We start from the raw sequence: 20,869 nt of genomic DNA on the forward strand, positions 1-20,869 counted from the left end.
AGGATAATTAGGAACAAAAAGTAAACAGCCGCACAGTGGTTAGCACTGCTGTCTCACAGCGCCAGGGACCCTGGTTCGATTCCCAGCTTGGGTCACTGCCTGTGTGGAGCCTGTATGTTCTCCCCATATCTGCATGGGTTTCCTCCCACAGTATGAAAGATGTGCCAGTGAGGTCTATTGGCCATGCTAAATTCTCCCTCAGTGTATCTGAACAGGCACTAGGTTGTGGTGACTAGGGGAATTTCACTCTAACTTCATTGTAGTGTTAATGTAAGCCTCTTTGTGACAATAAATAAATAAAAATGCCAATGCCACTGACATTAACACCTCATAGAACGGGCCCAAACTCACATTTCACACTGCCTTATTGTCACAGTTTTAAAGCTGCATTGCTAACTTGCTGGATTCCAAAGGGAAAGGTCTGTTTTACCTCACAAAACAGTTACATTTTTTCGCACAAGCCTCCAAAACTCCTCCGACTACTTTTAAGTTTTGCACTAAATCTTTTGCAATGGGAGGAATGCAAACAAAGTTTGTGGAGCACTTCCCATTCCAATCCATTGTGGAAAGGAACCCGTGTTTGATTCTCATTTGGGTCTCCCCATGTTTGCGTGGGTTTCCTTCAGGTGTTCCAGTTTCCTCCCACAGTCTGAAAGACCTGCTGGTTAGGTACATTGACCTGAACAAGCGCTGGAGTGTGGCGACTAGGGGAATTTCACAGTAACTTCATTACAGTGTTAACGTAAGCCTTACTTGTGACTAATAGATAAATTTTAAGTATCTGCTTGTTCTGATAATCCTGGAGAACATTCCTGGCACATCTTTTGGGAGAAATTCCCCACTGGTTCCTGGCCATCTGACTTGTACCACAATCTCCTGAATTGATAACTGGGATGAAGGCTTGGGTTAGCCCAACATGTTCAGTATTCTCTCAACATCATTTTCTTGCTAGCCCTCCACACTCAGTGACTAAGGTGGCAATTTGACCCATTCTGTCAGCACTGTCTCCACTTGAACAACAATCACCTCTCAGTTGCAAAGTAAAATATGACGTTGTCATTTTCTGAAAACTCTAAGCTGTCTGAACATTCTCTGTTGACACATTTTTCCATTATTTATGTGTAGAGAACTTCCAAGATGATGCGGTTAGTATTAAGGAGAGACAGGAAAGAGACCAGAAAGCACATGATTGCTGGATTTTTTTCTGAGGTTTAGATTCCAGTAAATAGGGTTTAGACATAGAGTCATATAGTGCAAAAAAGGCCCTTCGGCCCATCGAGACTGCACCAGCAGTAACTCCCATTAAAGTCGTGCTAATCCCATTTTTCAGCACTCGCCCCCTATCCTTGAACGTTATGATATTTCTAGTGACCATCCAAATATGTAAGGTTTCTGGCCTCCACTATCTTTCCAAGCAGCGCATTCCAGATTCCCACCACCTCTGAGTGAAAAAGCTTTTTTCTCAAAACTCCTCTGAATCTCCTGCTCCTTACCCTAAAACTATGCCTTCTTGTGATTGACCCCTTAATTAAGGGGAACATCCCCTTCCTATTCACCTTGTCTAAACACTGTAATGAAGTTACTGTGAAAATCCATGAGTCGCCACACTCCAGCGCCTGTTCGGGTACACTGAGGGAGAATTTAGCATGGCCAATGCACCTAACCAACACGTCTTTCAGACAGTAGGAGGAAGCCAGAGCACCCAGAGAAAACCCACGTAGACACAGGGGGAGCGTGCAGACTCCACACAGATAGTGACCCAAGCTGGGAATCGAACCCTGGTCTCTGGCACTGTGAGGCAGCAGTGCTAACCACTGTGCCACTATGCTCCCCTGTGCCACTATGCCACCCTCAGTTTGGTGATTGAAAACAACTAGCAACATTTTACATTGTTAACACAGTAAAATGTCACAAGGTACCTCAAAGAAGAGTGTTGTGTACAGTATGGGTCACTTCAGAAGGGATATAATTGCATTGGAAATAGTTCAGAGAAGGTTCATTAGGCTGATTCCTTCAATGAGGGGTTTGTCTTATGAGGAAAGATTGGACATGTGTGGCCTGTACTTATTGGAGTTTATAAAAATGAGGTGACTTTATTTGAAACATGTAAGATTCTGAGGAGGCTTGACAGGGTGTTTGTTGAGAGGATGTTTCCTCTTGAGGGAGAACCTAGAACTATGAAGCACAGTTTAAAAATAAGGAGTTGACATTTAAGACGGAGACGAGGAGGAATCTTCTCTCAGATGTTGTTAGTTTTTGGAATTCTCTTCCCCAGAGCAGTGGAGGCTGGGTCACTGAACGTATACAATGCTAAGTTAGACTGATTTTTGATTGACAAGGGAGCCAAGGGTTATGGGAGGGATGGAGTTAAGGCCACAATCAGGTCAGCCACAATCTTAATAAATGCTGGAGCAAGCGCAAGAGGCTGAATGGCTTACCCTGCTCTTATTTCTTTTGTTCTTATTTTAATTGAAATTTGATACCAAGATGCTGTAAAAAGATATTCAGGCGCCTTCATTGAATGGGCATAGAACATAGAACATAGAACATTACAGCGCAGAACAGGCCCTTCGGCCCACGATGTTGCGCCGACCAATTAAAAAGCAATGACCCTCTAACCTAAACCAATCCCTTTCCATCCATAAACCTATCCACGGATCTCTTAAACACCCCCAAACTAGGCGCATTTACAACTGCAGCAGGCAGGGCATTCCAATCCCTCACCACCCTCTGGGTAAAGAACCTACCTCTGATATCCGTCCTATAACTACCACCCCTTAATTTAAAGCCATGCCCCCTCGTGCTAGCTTTCTCCATCCGAGGAAAAAGGCTATCATTATCCACCCTATCTAAACCTCTAATCATCTTATATGTTTCAATAAGATCCCCTCTTAGCCGCCTTCTTTCTAACGAAAACAACCTCAAATCCCTCAGTCTCTCCTCATAGGACCTCCCCTCCATACCAGGCAACATCCTGGTAAACCTCCTCTGCACCCTCTCCAATGCCTCCACATCCTTCCTATAATGTGGGGACCAGAACTGCACACAATACTCCAAATGCGGCCGCACCAGAGTTTTGTACAGTTGCAACATGACGCTGCGGCTCCTAAATTCAATCCCCCTACCAATAAACGCCAAGACACCGTATGCCTTCTTAACAACCTTATCTACTTGATTCCCAACTTTCAGGGATCTATGTACACATACACCTAGATCCCTCTGTTCATCAACACTATTCAGAGTCCTACCGTTAGCCCTATACTCTACACATCTGTTATTCCTGCCACAGTGAATTACCTCACACTTTTCCGCATTAAACTCCATCTGCCACCACTCGGCCCAGTTCTGCAACTTGTCCAAGTCTCTCTGTAAACTATGACACCCCTCTTCACTATCTACCACTCCTCCGACTTTGGTGTCATCAGCAAATTTACTAATCTATCCTTCTATACCCTCATCCAGATCATTTATAAAAATTACAAACAGCGGTGGCCCCAAAACAGATCCCTGAGGCACACCACTTGTAACCGCACTCCATGACGAATACTTACCATCAACCACCACCCTCTGTCTCCTATCTGCTAGCCAATTCCTGATCCAATTAACTAAATCACCCCCAATCCCATACATCTGCATTTTCTGTAGAAGCCTTCCATGGTGAACCTTAGCAAACGCCTTACTAAAATCCATATATACCACGTCAACTGCCTTACCCCCATCCACCTCTTTGGTCACTTTCTCAAAAACTCAATAAGGTTAGTAAGGCAGGACCTACCAGCCACAAAACCATGCTGACTATCTCCAATCAATTCATTACTCTCTAAATAACTATAAATCCTATCCCTAATAATCTTTTCTAAAACCTTGCCCACAACAGAAGTAAGACTCACCGGTCTATAATTCCCGGGGAAGTCTCTGTTCCCCTTCTTAAACAATGGGACAACATTCGCTATCCTCCAATCTTCTGGCACTATACCTGTGACCAACGACGACCTGAAGATCAGAGCCAGAGGCTCTGCAATTGCCTCTCTTGCCTCCCAGAGAATCCTAGGTTAAATCCCGTCTGGCCCAGGGGACTTATCTACTTTCAAACTCAACTGCAATACTATCCAGTTTACAACCCTGTAACCCAGTGTTCTCCACAGCTACATTTATGTCCCCACAGCTACATTTATGGGCACTCCATGGCCCATGGAGGGAGCCTCCAGAAGGAATGGCAGTTCCCTTGCCCAAGCCTTCACTGTCAGCACAGGACTTCCTCCCCTTGAACCAGACACTGGGACCAGCCTATCTGGTCTCAGAGACCCTCAAACCCATTTACCTTTCTTTAAGAGCGGGGCTGGGGGGGAGGGGGGAGGGGAAGGATGGAGGCACCCCCACCCTGAAGCTAGTGGTTGCACTGCAGAAATTGCTGAGCCACTGATTGGACCAGCAGCCTTTGAGGGGCCTGGCAGCGGGCACTTAACTGGTCGCTGCGGGCACTGTGCCTCTTTGAGTTCCGCCATTGGCTGAAGTGGAGTCGCCTTCCGCATTCAGTCCCAATGGTGCGGTATCTACCACAAAACTCTTCGTATGAGTTGGGAAACAAATAACAGATTTATAAGTATATTCAAGTTTATGGAGAATGTGGGGAGGGCAGAGAGGTGGGGGGGAGAGGAGAAGCAGACCAAGAGAAAATTGGACATGCATATTTAGAAGTAAAAAGGTGTAAACAAACATTTCAGCAGTAAATGATCTCAGGAAGAGTGGAGACAGCCAACTTGATTTGAATTAGCTAATCAGAGTTAACTATGGACCAATGGACTACGGACAGATAGACTATGGACCGATTGACTACGGACAGATAGACTATGGACAGATAGACTATGGACTGATAGACTACGGACCGATTGACTAGGGACAGATAGACTATGGACTGATAGACTAGGGACAGATAGACTACGGACAGATAGACTACGGACCGATTGACTACGGACAGATAGACTATGGACTGATAGACTATGGACTGATAGACTACGGACCGATTGACTAGGGACAGATAGACTACAGACAGGTAGACTACAGACAGATAGACTACGGACAGATAGACTACGGACAGATAGACTATGGACTGATAGAGTATGGACTGATAGACTACGGACAGATAGACTACGGACAGATAGACTACGGACAGATAGACTACCGACTGATAGACTATGGACTGATAGACTATGGACTGATAGACTATGGACAGATAGACTATGGACAGATAGACTATGGACTGATAGACTATGGACTGATAGACTATGGACAGATAGACTACGGACTGATAGACTACAGACAGATAGACTACGGACAGATAGACTACCGACTGATAGACTACGGACTGATAGACTATGGACTGATAGACTATGGACTGATAGACTATGGATTGATAGACTATGGACAGATAGACTACGGACCGATTGACTACGGACCGATTGACTACGGACAGATAGACTATGGACTGATAGACTACGGACAGATAGACTACGGACCGATAGACTATGGACTGATAGACTACGGACAGATAGACTACCGACTGATAGACTGTGGACAGATAGAGTATGGACTGATAGACTATGGAGAGATAGACTACGGACAGATAGACTACGGACAGATAGACTACGGACAGATAGACTATGGATAGATAGACTACAGACAGATAGACTACGGACTGATAGAGTATGGACTGATAGACTACGGACAGATAGACTACGGACAGATAGACTACGGACAGATAGACTACGGACAGATAGACTACCGACTGATAGACTATGGACTGATAGACTATGGACTGATAGACTATGGACAGATAGACTACGGACTGATAGACTACAGACAGATAGACTACGGACTGATAGAGTATGGACTGATAGACTACGGACAGATAGACTACGGACAGATAGACTACGGACAGATAGACTACCGACTGATAGACTATGGACTGATAGACTATGGACTGATAGACTATGGACAGATAGACTATGGACTGATAGACTATGGACAGATAGACTACGGACTGATAGACTACAGACAGATAGACTACGGACAGATAGACTACCGACTGATAGACTATGGACTGATAGACTATGGACTGATAGACTATGGATTGATAGACTATGGACAGATAGACTACGGACAGATAAACTATGGACTGATAGACTATGGACATATAGACTATGGACAGATAGACTAGGGACAGATAGACTAGGGACAGATAGACTACCGACTGATAGACTATGGACAGATAGACTACGGACAGATAGACTATGGACTGATAGACTACCGACTGATAGACTACGGACAGATAGACTATAGACAGGTAGACTATGGACATATATTAGGGACAGTTTTTTTCTGAAATTAGTGATAGATGGTATTAGTCAAGCCATTGTGTTGTAATAGACTATGTGCTAACCTTCAACAAGCTAAATCATTTCCACCACTTTTCTACAATGGCTACAGCCCAATTTTAGATGGAGAATCACTGTGGGGAAACAGGGCCAAGATGGTAGAGCAAATAAAGTGATGTTTTGGCAAAGAAACAGTTTTGCAAAGCATGTCTTGTACTTTCCCAGAGAGGCTTCATCCAGGCAGACAGAAATAAACAGAAGCATACCGGTCTTTGTGGGATGTTGGGCAAGGAAGACTATGTCAGGGCTCAATTTCTAAACTTGTTCAAACAGTCCTGGTGCTTAATGGGTGCCAGCCACAAAGATCATTTCTTTTCTGGTCACATTGCTTGCTGTAACTTTGACCACAGTGGCCACATTGCATGACAAGCCAGGTCCAACTCTACTAGAACACAACACACTGAATTACCAGTCCCTGCATTGGACAGAACACATATTTGCCTCTGTTGCCGTGTAAGCTGTTTTTGATTAGGTCACACGGAGAATATGATAAGAATGTTAACATGTTTTGAAAATTAACAACAGCATTAGAGATTTTATATAATCTGTCAGGACGTTTGGCACCTGCGAGATTTGAAGGAGTAGGCTCTCCTCCATGAATGAGTTCCAGAACTGACTTGAATGAAGGGATAGAGGGTATGGTTGCTAAATTTCCTGATGCCACAAAGATACATAGGAAAATAAGATGTAAAGAAGACACAGTGAGGCTACAAAGGGTGAGAGATAGGTTAAGTAAATGCACAAAGGCCTGGCAAATGAGTACAATGTGGGAAAGTGGGAAATTGTCCATTTTGGCAGGAAGAATAAAAACAAAGCATATTATCTAAATGGTTGCAGAGCTCTGAGATGCTAAGGGATCTGAGTGCTCTAGCGCATAAATCACCAAAGTTTAGTATGCAGGTACAGCAAAACGTTAGAAAAGCTAATAGAATGTTATTGTTTATTGATTAGATTTGGTTTGATTTGATTTATTATTGTCACATGTATTAACATACAGTGAAAGGTATTGTTTCTTGCGTGCTAGACAAAGCATACCATTCAGAGAGAAGGAAAGGTGAGAGTGCAGAATATAGTGTTACAGTCCTGGCTAGAGTGTAGAAAAAGATCAACTTAATGCAAGGTAGGTCTATTCAAAGGTCTGACTGCAGCAAGGAAGAAGCTATTCTTGAGTTGGTTGGTCCATGACCTCAGACTTTTGTATCTTTTTCCTGATGGAAGAAGGTGAAAGAGAGAATGTATGGGGTGCGCAGGGTCCTTAATTATGCTGGCTGCTTTGCCAAGACAGTGGGAAATGTAGACGGTGCCAATGGATGGGAGGCTGGTTTGTGTGATGGATTGGGCTACATTCGCGACCTTTTGTATTGTGAGGAGAATTGAATTATCCTTCAGTTTTACAGGGTATTGTTGAGGCAGCATCTGGAATTCTGTGTACAACATTGGTCTTATTTAAGGAAGGATGTGAATGTCTTGGAAGCAGTTCAGGGAAGGTTTACTAGACTAAAACCTGAACAGGGCGAATTATCTTTTGAGGGAAGACAGGACAGGTTAGACTTGAATATGCTTGAGTTTAGAAGAGGACGAGACGACTTATTTGAAACATGATAAACCCTGAGCAGACCTGGCAGAGTGTGTGTGGAGACGATGTTTCCTTTTGTGAGAGAATCAAGAAAAACGAGTCATGGTTTAAAAATAAGCGGTTGCCCATTTAACATGAAGATGTGGAGAATCGTTCTTTCTCAGAGGCCTGTGATTCTTTGGAACTTTCTACCTCAAAAAGTGGTGGAAGCAGAGCTTTTGAATATTTTTACAGCAGAGGTAAACGGATTCTTGATAAGCAAGGGGGGGAGGTGAAAGGTTATCAGGAGTGGGCAGGAATGCAGAGTTGAGGTGATAATCAGATCTGACATGATTTTATTGAATGGCGGAGCAGGCTCAAATGTCTAAATGGCCTACTTTGTCTCCAAATTTGTTTGTTCATGTGTGCCTGTGGGACATCTGCCCACCTTTCTGTATCCAACTCTATTGAGTTGAGGCGAATTAATTATTCATTGTTGGCTTCTGGAGGAATTACTATCACCAAGTAGTAACTTAGCAAGGCTGAGCAGGATATTTCAATGACACTGCAACAGAGGCCACAGAAAATCCAACATGGGAACCTGTGGGGCCGGAAGCAGCACATTGTAGACCAAGTGGAGGCCAGGACATTCAAAGGAGAAGCTGTAAAGGCTGGAGTGGAGCTCATACACTCCATGGAGCCATCTCTACACAATTACTGTTGCTAAATAGGGTCTACTGCCATGGCAACTATTTTAGACAGTTACATGGGCAAGATGGATATTGAGGGATATGGGCCAAATGCGGGCAATTGGGACTAGCTCAATGTACAAGAAGAGGGCGGCATGGACAAGTTGGGCCGAAGAGCCTGTTTCCATGCTGTAAACCTCCATGACTCTATCACTCGAACTCTGAGAAACAGTGGTAATGCTGGTAGTAAGAAGGAAAATTCTCCAGGCCAGAGCACAGCTCCTCCCTGCACCCTTCCCTTCCCCCCCATTCCCCTTTGGCATGTGTCAGATGTTGGAAAGCATGGACAGTGGCAGTCTGAGTTGGATCTGGAGAAGAAAGTCAGGCAGGACTGTGAAGAAAGTTTCCCTCAAAGTAAGCACAAAAAAAAACATGCGGGTGTTATAAGGTTATGAAAGTGTCTGATAGAGTTGGCGCAGAGAAAATGGGTGGGATCTGACATCAGAGCCAAGCGTGGGTTCTGAGCCTGCATTGCTGGCAGTGAGACTGGCACATTGATAGCGAGGTTGTCTCTGAAATTGCCATCCTGTTGGGAATCGGTCCTAGTTATGTTAAAAAAAAGAGAGGAGCCAAGAAATAGTCTCTAAACAGGAAAGGGAAAAGTTTAAGTTTATTTATTAGTGTCACAAGTAGGCTTACATTAACACTGCAATGAAGTTACTATAAAAATCCCCTAATCACCACACTCGGGCAGCTGTTTGGGTACACTGAGGGAGAATTTGGTATGGCCAATGCACCTAACCAGCACATCTTTTGGACTGTGGGACAAAATCGAAGTACCCAGAAGAAACCCATGCATTCACGGGGAGAATGTGCAGACTCTGCCCAGGCAGTGACCTAAGCTAAAAATCTAGACCCCTGGTGCTATGAGGCAGCAATGCTAACCACCGTGCTACCATACCACCCACTTCAGCTATTAGACTTCAAATGCAGAGGGCTCTGGAGAAGTGACAATCCAGTACTGTGCTCAGTTCTGGTCGCCTCATTACAGGAAGGATGTGGAAGCCATTGTAAGGGTGCAGAGGAGATTTACAAGGATGTTGCCTGGATTGGGTGGCATGCCTTATGAGGATAGGTTGAGGGAGATCGGCCTTTTCTCCTTGGAGAGATGAAGGATGAGGGGTGACCTGATCGAGGTGTATAAGCTGTCGACAGGTATTGATCGAGTGGACAGTCAGAGGCTTTTTCCCAGGGCTGAAATGGTTGCCACAAGAGGACACAGGTTTAAGGTGCTGGGGAGTAGGTACAGAGGAGATGTCAGGGGTAGGTTTTTCACTCAGAGGGTGGTGGATACGTGGAATGGGCTGCTGTCAACGGTGGTGGAGGTGGATTCGATAGGGTCTTTTAAGAGACTTTTAGATAAGTACATGGAACTTAGTAAGATAGAGGGTTATAGGTAAGCCTAGTAATCTGTAAGGTAGGGACATATTCGGCACAACTTTGTGGGCCAAAGGGCCTGTATTGTGCTGTAGTTTTTCTATGTTTCTATGTAAAAAGGCAGCAAAAGATGACTCTGTGCTGTAGGCTGTTGGGATAAAGTTACCAATTTTGGGGCAGTAGCATTCCATTCAGCAAGACCAAGGAACTGGAGTTCTGTTTGTGAGATGATGCTTAAGTGCATATTTGGTATTTCAGGAGAATAGAATCTTGGGAGAAGAGATTGAAACATGTAATCGAGGGCACCCGAGTTACATAGAAACATATAAACATAGAAGATAGGAGCAGGAGGAGGCCATTTGGCCTTTCAAGCCTTCTCTGTCATTTATTCCGATCATGGATGATCATCCAACTCAATAGCCTAATCCTGCTTTCTCCCCATAACCTTTAATTCCATTTGTCCCAAGTGTTATATCCAGCCGCTTCTTAAATACATTCAATGATTTGGCATCAACTACATCCTGTGGTAATGAATTCCACAACTCAGCACTCTTTGGGTAATGAAATATCTCCTCACCTCCATCCTAAATGGTCTACCCTGAATCCTCAGACTGTGACCCCTGGTTCTGGACTCCCCCACCATCAGAAACATCCTTCCCAATCTATCCTGTCTGGACCTGTTAGATTTTTATACGTCTCTATGAGATTCCCCCCTCATTTGTCTGAACTCCAGTGAAAACAACCCTGACCTAGTCAATCTCTCCTCATACATCAGTCCCGCCATCCCCGGAATCAGCCTGGTAAACCCTTGCTGCACTCCCTGGAGAGCAAGAAAATCCTTTCTCAGAGAAGGAATCCAAAACTGCACACAGTACCCCAGGTGCAGCCTCACCAAGGCCCTGTACAATTGCAACAACACATTCCTGCCCCTGTACTTCATAACCTCTCACAATGAAGGCCAACACGTCATTTGCCTTCTTTACCTCCTGCTGAATGTGCAGACTCTGCACAGACAGTGGCCCAAGCTAGGATTCGAACTCAGATCCCTGTTCTTGTGAGGCAGCAGTGTTAATCACTGTGCCACCATGCTACCCAGTTATGTTTAAAAAAACAACCAAGATTGATTCCCTCAGCTTCCTGTGCCGCTCCAGCAGTGCAGCAGATCTGCAGACATAATAGGACATCATTTAGCAAGCTTACCCTGGACACCACATCTTCCCCGCATCTCCAGCCACCGGATTTTCAGCGTCATCAGCTCCGCACCAGAAATCGGCAAGCAGCTGATTAAAATATTATAATCAATATTTAAATATCATTAGTGGGCCCGGGACTAAAGCCTCTGTGTCTGTTAGCCTCTCCCCCTACACCAGCTCCCCACTAAAGGGAGCTCACAGCTTGACCGCACTGGAGTGAACTGAGGCCACCGGGTCCCCCTAGGAGTTCGGGGATAAGGGCGGGTGCTCCCTGGGCATTGCTAGCCTGACAGTGCCAGCCCCCTGCCACTGCCCAAGACGCAAACTGGCAACGGACAGGGGGCATCTTGGCACTGTCCACCGGGCATCGGGCAGCGTGCAGGGTGGGACCCAGACGGAGGCGGGGCCTATTGAGGAGCGGGGCCTCTGGGGGCGAGCAGTGGTGGTGAGATTGTCCCGCTGCCACTCTGCGCTCCGAGGCTGACCATTGGTCGGGAGGGGTTTGGGGGGGCGGGGGGGGGTGGGGGGGAGCGGGGAGCAGGGGGGGGTCAGCTTGCCAAGGTGAGTCGGGGCTGCGGGAGGTGGGAGGGCTGGGACTGACCTAGACACATCTGGGAGGCCAGCGATTTGAGGCGGTGGGGGTGGTAGAGGGGAGATTGCACAGCCAGTGATGTGGAGTCAAGTGAGTTGGCCAGCAGTCGGGAGGCCGGCAATGCGGGGCTACTGCGCATGCGCCAATCTTGACGCTGACAATCCGGCACATGCGCAGTGACCCGCTCAGCGCTATGCTGCCACCCTCTCCAGCGGGAATAGGCCCTGCCCCAGTTTTTCATCGTGATTCACGCTCGGGCACCCTGTGATGCACAGAGTGCGGGAGATTCATTTTGAAAATCCTGCTAAAAAAAACCCAACATGATTTACTCCAGTTTTCACGCAAATTCGGCACTTAGAATTTTTGGGGGAGAATTCCCCCCATCACAACATCATTATGCAAAACCTAGTACAATTGGAACATTTGCATCAAAATAAGAGAACATAACAAAACCAAAGCCCTATCTGTGCTTAGGTGGATATAAAAAGCAACAGCACTATTTCATAGAAAAACAGTTCATCCCCGGCACCTGGTCATAATTTATCCTTCAGCCAACATCACTAATAGAACATCTGATTATTATTGCATTGCTATTTGTGCAACATTGCTGTGGTCAAATTGGCTGCTGTATTTCCTATATTACAACAATGATTGCATGCAAAAGTATTTTACCGGCTGTAAACTGCTTTATTGTTGATCAAGATGTCCGGACTTTGGGAAAGGTGTAAATCCTTTTTTCGAGCATGTTACTTCCTGCTGTAGTTGCACACATCTACCCGCCAGTCATCAGCTGACACTGTGCACAACTCACATTCCTCCCGGCCTCTGTTTCTGAATCTGATTAATTCTTTAATAATCGTAAATATATGTCAATATTTTTGCCACAAATAATGAGAAGGCGCAGCAGATGTGGATGCAAATACCACACCACAAATGTCATTGTCACTTGTGTTACCAAACCTGACATTTAGGCATCACAGAGTGTTGGAAGAGTTTCTTAGAGAGATAGTGGATGCATCGGTGGTCACCTTCCAAAATTCTATAGCTCCTGGAATGGTCCTTGAAGACTGAAAGGTAGCAAATGTCATCCCACTATTTAAGAAAGGAGGGAAAGAAAAAACAGGGAACTCAGGCCTGTTAGGCTCACATCAGTTGGGAAAATGCTAGAATCTATTCTAAAGGACAAGTGGACACTTGGATAATCATGATCTGATTGGGCATAGCCAGCATGGATTTATGAGTGGGAAACCACGTTTGCTGAACTTGTTAGAGATTTTTGAGAATGTTACTAACAAAATTGACAAGGAAAGACGGTGAACATTTTGTATTTGGATTTTCAGAAGGCTTTTGATAATTGGTTGGTTAGCAAAATAAAAGCACACTAAATAGGAGGTAATATACTGACATGGATTAAGGGTTGGCTAATAGGCAGAGAACAGAGGGTAGGAATAAATATCATTCTCACATTGGCAGGCCATGGCTAATGGAGTACCACAAGGGTCAGTAATTAAGCCCCAGCTTTTCACAATATATATCAATGATTTGGATGTGGGGACCTAATGTAATATGTAAATGTAACTAAATTCGCAAATGATACAAAGCTAGGTGGGAATGTATATTGTGAGGAAGATGTAAAGTGTCTACAGGAGGATTCAGACAGACTTAGTGAGTGAGCAAGAGCTGGCAGATGGGTTAACATGTCGAAAAATCTGAGGTAATGCACTTTGGTGGAAGGAACAGATGTGCAGAGTATTTTCTAATGATAAAAAATTAACAAGTGTAGATGTACAAAGAGACCCGAGTGCCCTTGTCCATGAGTCACTGAAGGCTAACATGCAGGTGCTGCCAGCTATTAGGAAGGCTAATAGAATATTAGTCTTTATCGCAAGAAGATTTGAGTGCAGGCATAGTGACTCTTCAATTTGAAAAAGTTTGATTAGACTACACCTGGAGTACTGTGTGTGGGTTTGGTCCCCTGACCACAGACAGGATAAGATTGTCATAGAGAAAGTGCCACAGGGATTCACCAGACATGTTCCCAGGATGGCCAGACTATCTAATGAAGAGAGTTTAGGCAAACTGGGCCTGTATTCTCTACAATTTCAAAGGATGACAGGTGATCTCACTGAAACCTACAAAATACTGAAAGGAATGGAGAGAGTAGTGAACTGTTTCCCTTGGTTGGAGAGTTTAGCACCACGGAGCACAATTTTAAAACAAGGGGTTGCCACTTGGGACTGACATGAGGAGAAATTTCTTTACACAGAGGGTTGTGAATTTTAGAATTCTCTGCCCCAGAAGGCTGTGGAAGCTCAGTCTTTGAGTTTATTTAAGGCAGAGATTGACAGATCATTGATTAACAACAACATAAAGGGTTATGGGATTATAGAGTCATAGAGGCTTACAGTATGGAAACAGGCCCTTCAGCCCAACTTGTCCATGCTGACCTTTTTTTAAAATCCCTAAACTAATCCCAATTGCCTAAATTTGGCCCATATCCCTCTATACCCATTTTATCCATGTAACTATCTAAATGCTTTTTAAAAGACAAAATTGTATCTGCCTCTATTATTACTTCTGGCAGCTTGCCAGACACTCACCACCCTCTGCGTGAAAAAATTGCGCCTCTGGACACTTTTGTATCTCTCCCCTCTCACCTTTAAACTATGCCTTCTAGTTTTAGACTCCCCTACCTTTGGGAAAAGAGATTGACTATCTACCTTGTCTGTGCCCCTCATTATTTTATAGACCTCTACAAGGTCACTCCTCAGCCTCCCATGCACCATAGAAAAAAGTCCCAGTCTATCCAGCCTCTCCTTATAACTCAATCCATCAAATCCTAGTAGCATCCCAATAAATCTCTTCTGCACTGTTTCTAGTTTAATGATATCCTTTCTATAATAGGATGACCAGAACTGCACGCAGTATTCCAAGTATGGCCTTACCAACTTGTATTGTACAACTTAAAAAAGATGTCCCAACTCCTGTATTCAATGTTCTAACCAATGAAACCAAGCATGTCAAATGCCTTCTTCACCACTCTGTCCACCTGTGACTCCACTTTCAAGGAGCTATGAACATGTACCCCTAGATCTCTTTGTTCTGTAACTCTCCGCAACACCCTACCATTAACTGAGTAAGTCCTGCCCTGGTTCAATCTACCAAAATGCATCACCTCGCATTCATCTAAATTAAACTCCATCTGCCATTTGTCAGCCCACTGGCCCAATTGATCAAGATTCTGTTGCAATCGGAGGTAACTTTCTTCACTGTCCACTATGCACCAATCTTGGTGTCATCTGCAAACTTACTAACCATGCTTCCTATATTCTCATCCAAATCATTATTATAAGTGAAAAATAACAGTGGACTCAGCACTGATCCCTGAGGCACACCGCTGGTCACAGGCCTCCAGTAGAAGCCAATTTTGTATCTATTTAGATATCTTACCTTGGATCCCGTGAGATTTAACCTTATGCAACAACTTACAATGCGGTACCTTGTCAAAGGCCTTACTAAAGTTCATGTATGCAACATCAAATGCACTACCCATATCTACCTTCTTGGCTACCTCTTCAAAAAACTCAATCAAATTTGTGAGACTTGATTTTCCACTCACAAAGCCATGCTGACTATCCCTAATCAGTCCTTGCATCTCTAAATGTCTGCATATCCACTCTCTCAAAATACCTTCCAACAACTTACCCACCACAGATGTGAGGCTCACTGGCCTGTAGTTTCCAGGTTTTTCCCTGCAGCCCTTTTTAAACAAAGGCACAACATTTTCCACTCTCCAATCTTCAGGCACCTCATCCGTGCTATCGATGATTCAATTACCTTAACTAGGGGACCTGCAATTTCCTTCCTAGCCTCCCACAATGTCCTGGGATTCACTTCAGCAGGTCCCGGGTTAGTGGATGTAAAAACATTGAAGTATCCGATCAGCTATGATTGTATTAAATGGCGGTGCAAGCTTGATGGGCTGAATGGCTTCCTCCTGTTTCTATGTTCCCAGTCTTACCATTACTGTTTGCAGTTATCTTAGAATGGTGCACACCACTCTATATGAAGGGGAAAGGTATTATCCAGAACAAAACCAATTTATTTTTTTGACAATAGTTGCAATTTATCTGATTGATAACTGTGTACAGCGGAAACTAAAAGCCAAGAGCTGGAGCTAACCCGTTAATTGTCATCTTAACAACTTCAATGAAAAGAAGGGCATCGTTTTATCACTGTCTGTGACATCAATATGTTGCATGTTTCTGACTCCCCTAACAAACAAAGGGATTTAACAATTTTTTATTCCTGGGCGTTTTCAATATTATTGAATTTCATCTCTTTAATGGAATGAAAAGATGATTGAGTGAGTTTGCCAAGATGAAAATTAGATAAACAGGCAACATGAACCAAAGGCAAAGCACATGGTTTACAATAACAGCATCATGAGTCACCAGCAACCACTCACTCTTAGGAAATTGGCTAAAGAAGTTAGTGATTTTAGCACATTCCAAGAGGAGCCCTTACCCACAGCAAAAGCAAAACTTTCTTCACAAGTAAGATTAAAATAAGAAGAAATTGATAGATTAATCATCTACATGATAACAGACCAACAAAATCTATCCAAGCAGACTATCAGTTACCTCCGATTTCTGTAGTCTTAATACGCACAGTTAAAAAGAAAAAAATAAAGTAGATGTTTTCAGAAAAGATTGGCTCAAAATCCAAACAGGATTAGCCGGACAATTCGCCTCCTTAACAGTCACGCTTGGAAGGCCAGCGGGTGAATGTGTGGCGGAGGCCAATATCATCTGGGGAGTACTGAAGTAGGCTCCACACATCCTTCAGTAGTTTTTAAGCTTAGCTAACTGTGATAATATTGGTATATTTTATATTGTTTGTGTATTATGTGTATATTCTGCATAGGGAAAGAGAGCTGTGGTGTGCGTCCGAGTCTCATCAAATAAGAGGTTTTTGGAGACTAGGGAGCGTAAGGGTGAAAGAGTCATTGTAATGAGGCCTTATGGTAGATTTTAGTTTACAGATAAACAGAACTGGTTTGAAATTTACACATGGGGCGGTGTGCTGAAATTGTTGTGCAATTATTGCATTTTGAAAGACAGATGCACACATCAGTGGAGTTCTGTGCCTTTGTGTTCAGTTGCTATCTCTCCACATTTCTACAATACACACAAAAACAGATTATGATCAACTGACACAGATTGCAATAGGTGACGTTGGATATGACAGGAGATTCATGAGTAAACGGTGGCAGACATTTTAAATTTTATTGATCCAAAAGCAGAGGTGACATTGAAAGATGAAAGGTTTTTAATATTTGGAAAAGCTAAGTTGAAAGGGATTTGTGAAGACAATGGAAAGAAAACAGGAAAGGGTTAAAAAAGTATTTATGAGGGCAGCTTTTCAGCTGGAGTGGAGTTGTAACGGGGGAGGTTTGGTGAAGCGCAAATTACTGCGGATGCTGGAATCTGAAACCAAAAGAGAAAAAGAGAAACCGAAAGGGAAAATACTGGAAAAGATTTTCTGACATTTTCTCCAATGAAGATCAGGTTCTTTGGCTGGAATTTTCTGGCCAGTCACCTCGGCCGGATTGTCCAGCCCCGCTGCAATGAACGTAGATTTGGCTGAGCACCAAATTCTCCATCCTCACTTGCAGCAGCGGACGATTGGAAAATTTCCCTCTTCATATTCGAGTTTGCTGGAAAGCTGGGAAAGTTGTGAATGGAGAAAAGCATCTTCTGAAGCAGTTTGTTTGAATCTGCCGTTGGAAAACCGCAGCAGCATGCTCGGTTCTGGGAAGTCGCTGAATGTCCTTTTGTTTGCAATGAAAGGCAATCTCTTGTTTTGGGGTAACATTTCCTGGATTTTTTTCAGTTAAGAATCTGTAAGGGCTATTGCCAAAATGTTAGTTTCATTGTGTACTTTTTGTACGGCAATTTTGAGGGTTATCTTGTATCTCATGTGTTTAAGTTTGATTTTTTTTTAATAAACATTTTTAATTCTTCAAATTTTAAAAGTTATCAGTGGAGTTTTGTGCTTTTATATTCAATTGCTATCCCTCCATATCTCTACCATACCCACAAAAACAGATTATGATCAGCTGAGACAGATTTTAATAGGAGATCTGATTCACTCAACATTAACACCAGCTGCAGTCACAACACAACTCCTTATTATTGTAGCTTTCATGTCTGCCATCCACTCAGTGGTCAGGATCCATTGTTTTAAAATTTCTGTCAAAGGATATGAGCATTACTGGAAAGGCAAGCATTCATTGTCCATCACTCGTGGTCCCTGAGAAGGTGATAGGGAGCCAACTTCTTGGACCACTCCAGCCCATCCGATATTCATTGCATTTGTCTCCGCAGGGATTTCCTCTGGGTGCTCTGGTTTCCTCTCAGACTCCAAACGTGTGCAGGCTAGGATGATTGGCCATGCTAAATTCACACTTAGTGTCAGGGGGATTAGCATACGTTGGGTTATGGGTTAGGGCCTGGGTGGAATTGCTGTCGGTGCAGGCTTGATAGGCCAAATGGCCTCTTCCTGCACTGTAAGGTTTTATGATTCTAGTTTCAAATCAGGATAGTAAGTGGGTGGAAGAGAACTTGTGGCTGACAGTGTCCCTATACATCTAGAATCATAGAATCATAGAACCCGACAGTGCAGAAAGAGGCCATACGGCCCATCGAGTCTACACCGAACACAATCCCACCCAGGCCCCACCCCCATATCCCTACATATTATACCCACTAATCCCTCTAACTACACATCCCTGGACACTAAAGGGCAATTTCTTAGCATGGCCAATCAACCTAACCTGCACATTTTTGGTCTGTGGGAGGAAACTGGAGTACCCAGAGAAAACCCACGCAGACATGAGTCATCTACTACCCTTATCCTTCTAGGTGGTAGAGGTCGAGTATGTATTGAAGGAACCTTGTTGAGTTGCTGTTGCGCATCTTGTAGATGGTACACATTACCATTATTGCATAATTATTAATTGGTGGTGGAGGGAGTGAGAATTTTGTGGAAGGAGTGCCAATCAAGTGGGCTGCATTGTCCTGAATAATGCCAAACATCTTGGGGGGAATTTTCCATTCCGCTCGCCACAGGAATCGTAGCGAGCAAGGGGCAGACTATGCAAAGTTCCATTGACCTCGAACGGGGTTTTCCGGTTTTAGGGTGAGCGCAGCAGGAAAATTCTGCCCCTGGAGTCTTGTTGGAGCCAAACTCATCCAGGCAAGTGGAAAGTATCCCATCACATTCCTGACTTGAGCCTTGTAGATGGTGGACAGGCCTTGGGGAGATCAGTTATTTGTCTCTAAATTCCCTGCTCTTATAGCCACTGTACTTATTTGAACTGGTCCATTTCAGTTTCTGATCGTTGGTAACACCAGGACATTGATGTTGAAGGATTGTTATTGAATGTCAGTAGGAAAGAGTTAGCTTCTCTCTTGTTAGAGATAGAGATTGGCCCACATGAGTAAGAATTTTACTTGTCACTCAACAATGCACCAGTCATTCAGTGTTTGCTGCATATGGACATGGACTGCTTCAGCATCTGAGGGGTTGAGAATGGTGTTGAACATTGTGCAATCATCGGCAAACATTCCCACTTCTAACCTAACAATGGAGGGAAGGTCATTCATGAAACAACTAAATATAGTTGGGCCGAGAACACCAGCCTGAAAATCTCCTGCAGTGATGTCCTCGATATGTTTCTGGCAGAGTCCTGGATGGATCCAGAGACAAAAACCTGAGAGCCATGGTAACCACAACAGCCATTGTTAATATATGGCCTCCCTTTCCAGCAGTGAGCAGTCATCTTCCAGGAAGCTGCAGAGGTCTCCCAAAACCTGACTTGGAAATCTTAAAAATAAAGTTTAAAAAAACTTTATTTATTAGTCACAAGTAAGGCTTAAATTGACACTGCAATGAAGTTACCGTGAAAATCCCCTAATTGTTCAGGTACATGGAGGGAGAATTTAGCATGGCCAATGCACTAACCAACATATCTTTTAGACTGTGGGAGGAAACCGAAGCACCCAGAGGAAACCCACGCAGGCACAGGGAGAAAATGCAGAGTCTGCACAGACAGTGACCCAAGCCAGGAATTGAACCCGGGTCCCTGACGCTGTGAGGCAGCAGTGCTGATTGCACAGCAATCGCTGTGCCACCGTGCCACCCCTGCTAACCTGCTTAGATGTTAGTGTTTGGATATTCGCTGCCTGTTCATCTTGCTTTGTGGGATGTGCCCTCTGAAAGCTACATCACTCTGATTCTGCTCCTCTCTCCGCTGGGCAACCAGAGGTTTCCAGGCAACAGCCCACTAGGTGCTGAGAACAGGTATTGTTGATGTTGCTGATTATACTGATCCTCAATCGAGGTCGAGACAATCTGCTTTCCACCCTCGTGTGATAGGACAAACTTCCTAAAAGTGGCAAGTAAACTCTCTTAAATGTCCTGTGGAAACCTGTTCCCACTGGTGCAGGAAGGCGGTTGTAAATACTGAGTGTCCTATTGACATATTTCCAGGAGATAGATTGACCCATTTCAGTGCCGCCTTGCTTTCACTGGTGAGTTTCAGAAGCATACAAAATCTGTGGATCCAATGTTAAACTGAAAATTCTGTGGGGGAGAGATTCTGTCCCCGTTTTCAGTGGGCGGGGGCAGGGGTGCAGGTACAGGGACCGGGGGGGGGGGGGGGGTGGTGGTGAGGGAATAGGGGTGAATCCAACAGGAGTCTCAAAGCGACATTTTTATTGGCCTTCTCCTCCGCCAATGAGGAAATGGGGTTTCAACCGTGAAAGTTCTAGAATTCTATTACATAGATTTGAATGTCATTAGCGGGCCTCCCCACTGTTCTACCCGCACCCCCCCACCCCCACAGTTAAGGAGCCCCCAGTGCCCCCACTGGCATGAAATCACATTGGCTGCACTCACAACAG

Source organism: Carcharhinus amblyrhynchos, chromosome 5 (genome assembly GCF_965287045.1).
Source record: "Carcharhinus amblyrhynchos chromosome 5, sCarAmb.v2.hapA, whole genome shotgun sequence".
NCBI classification, from domain to species: domain Eukaryota; kingdom Metazoa; phylum Chordata; class Chondrichthyes; order Carcharhiniformes; family Carcharhinidae; genus Carcharhinus; species Carcharhinus amblyrhynchos.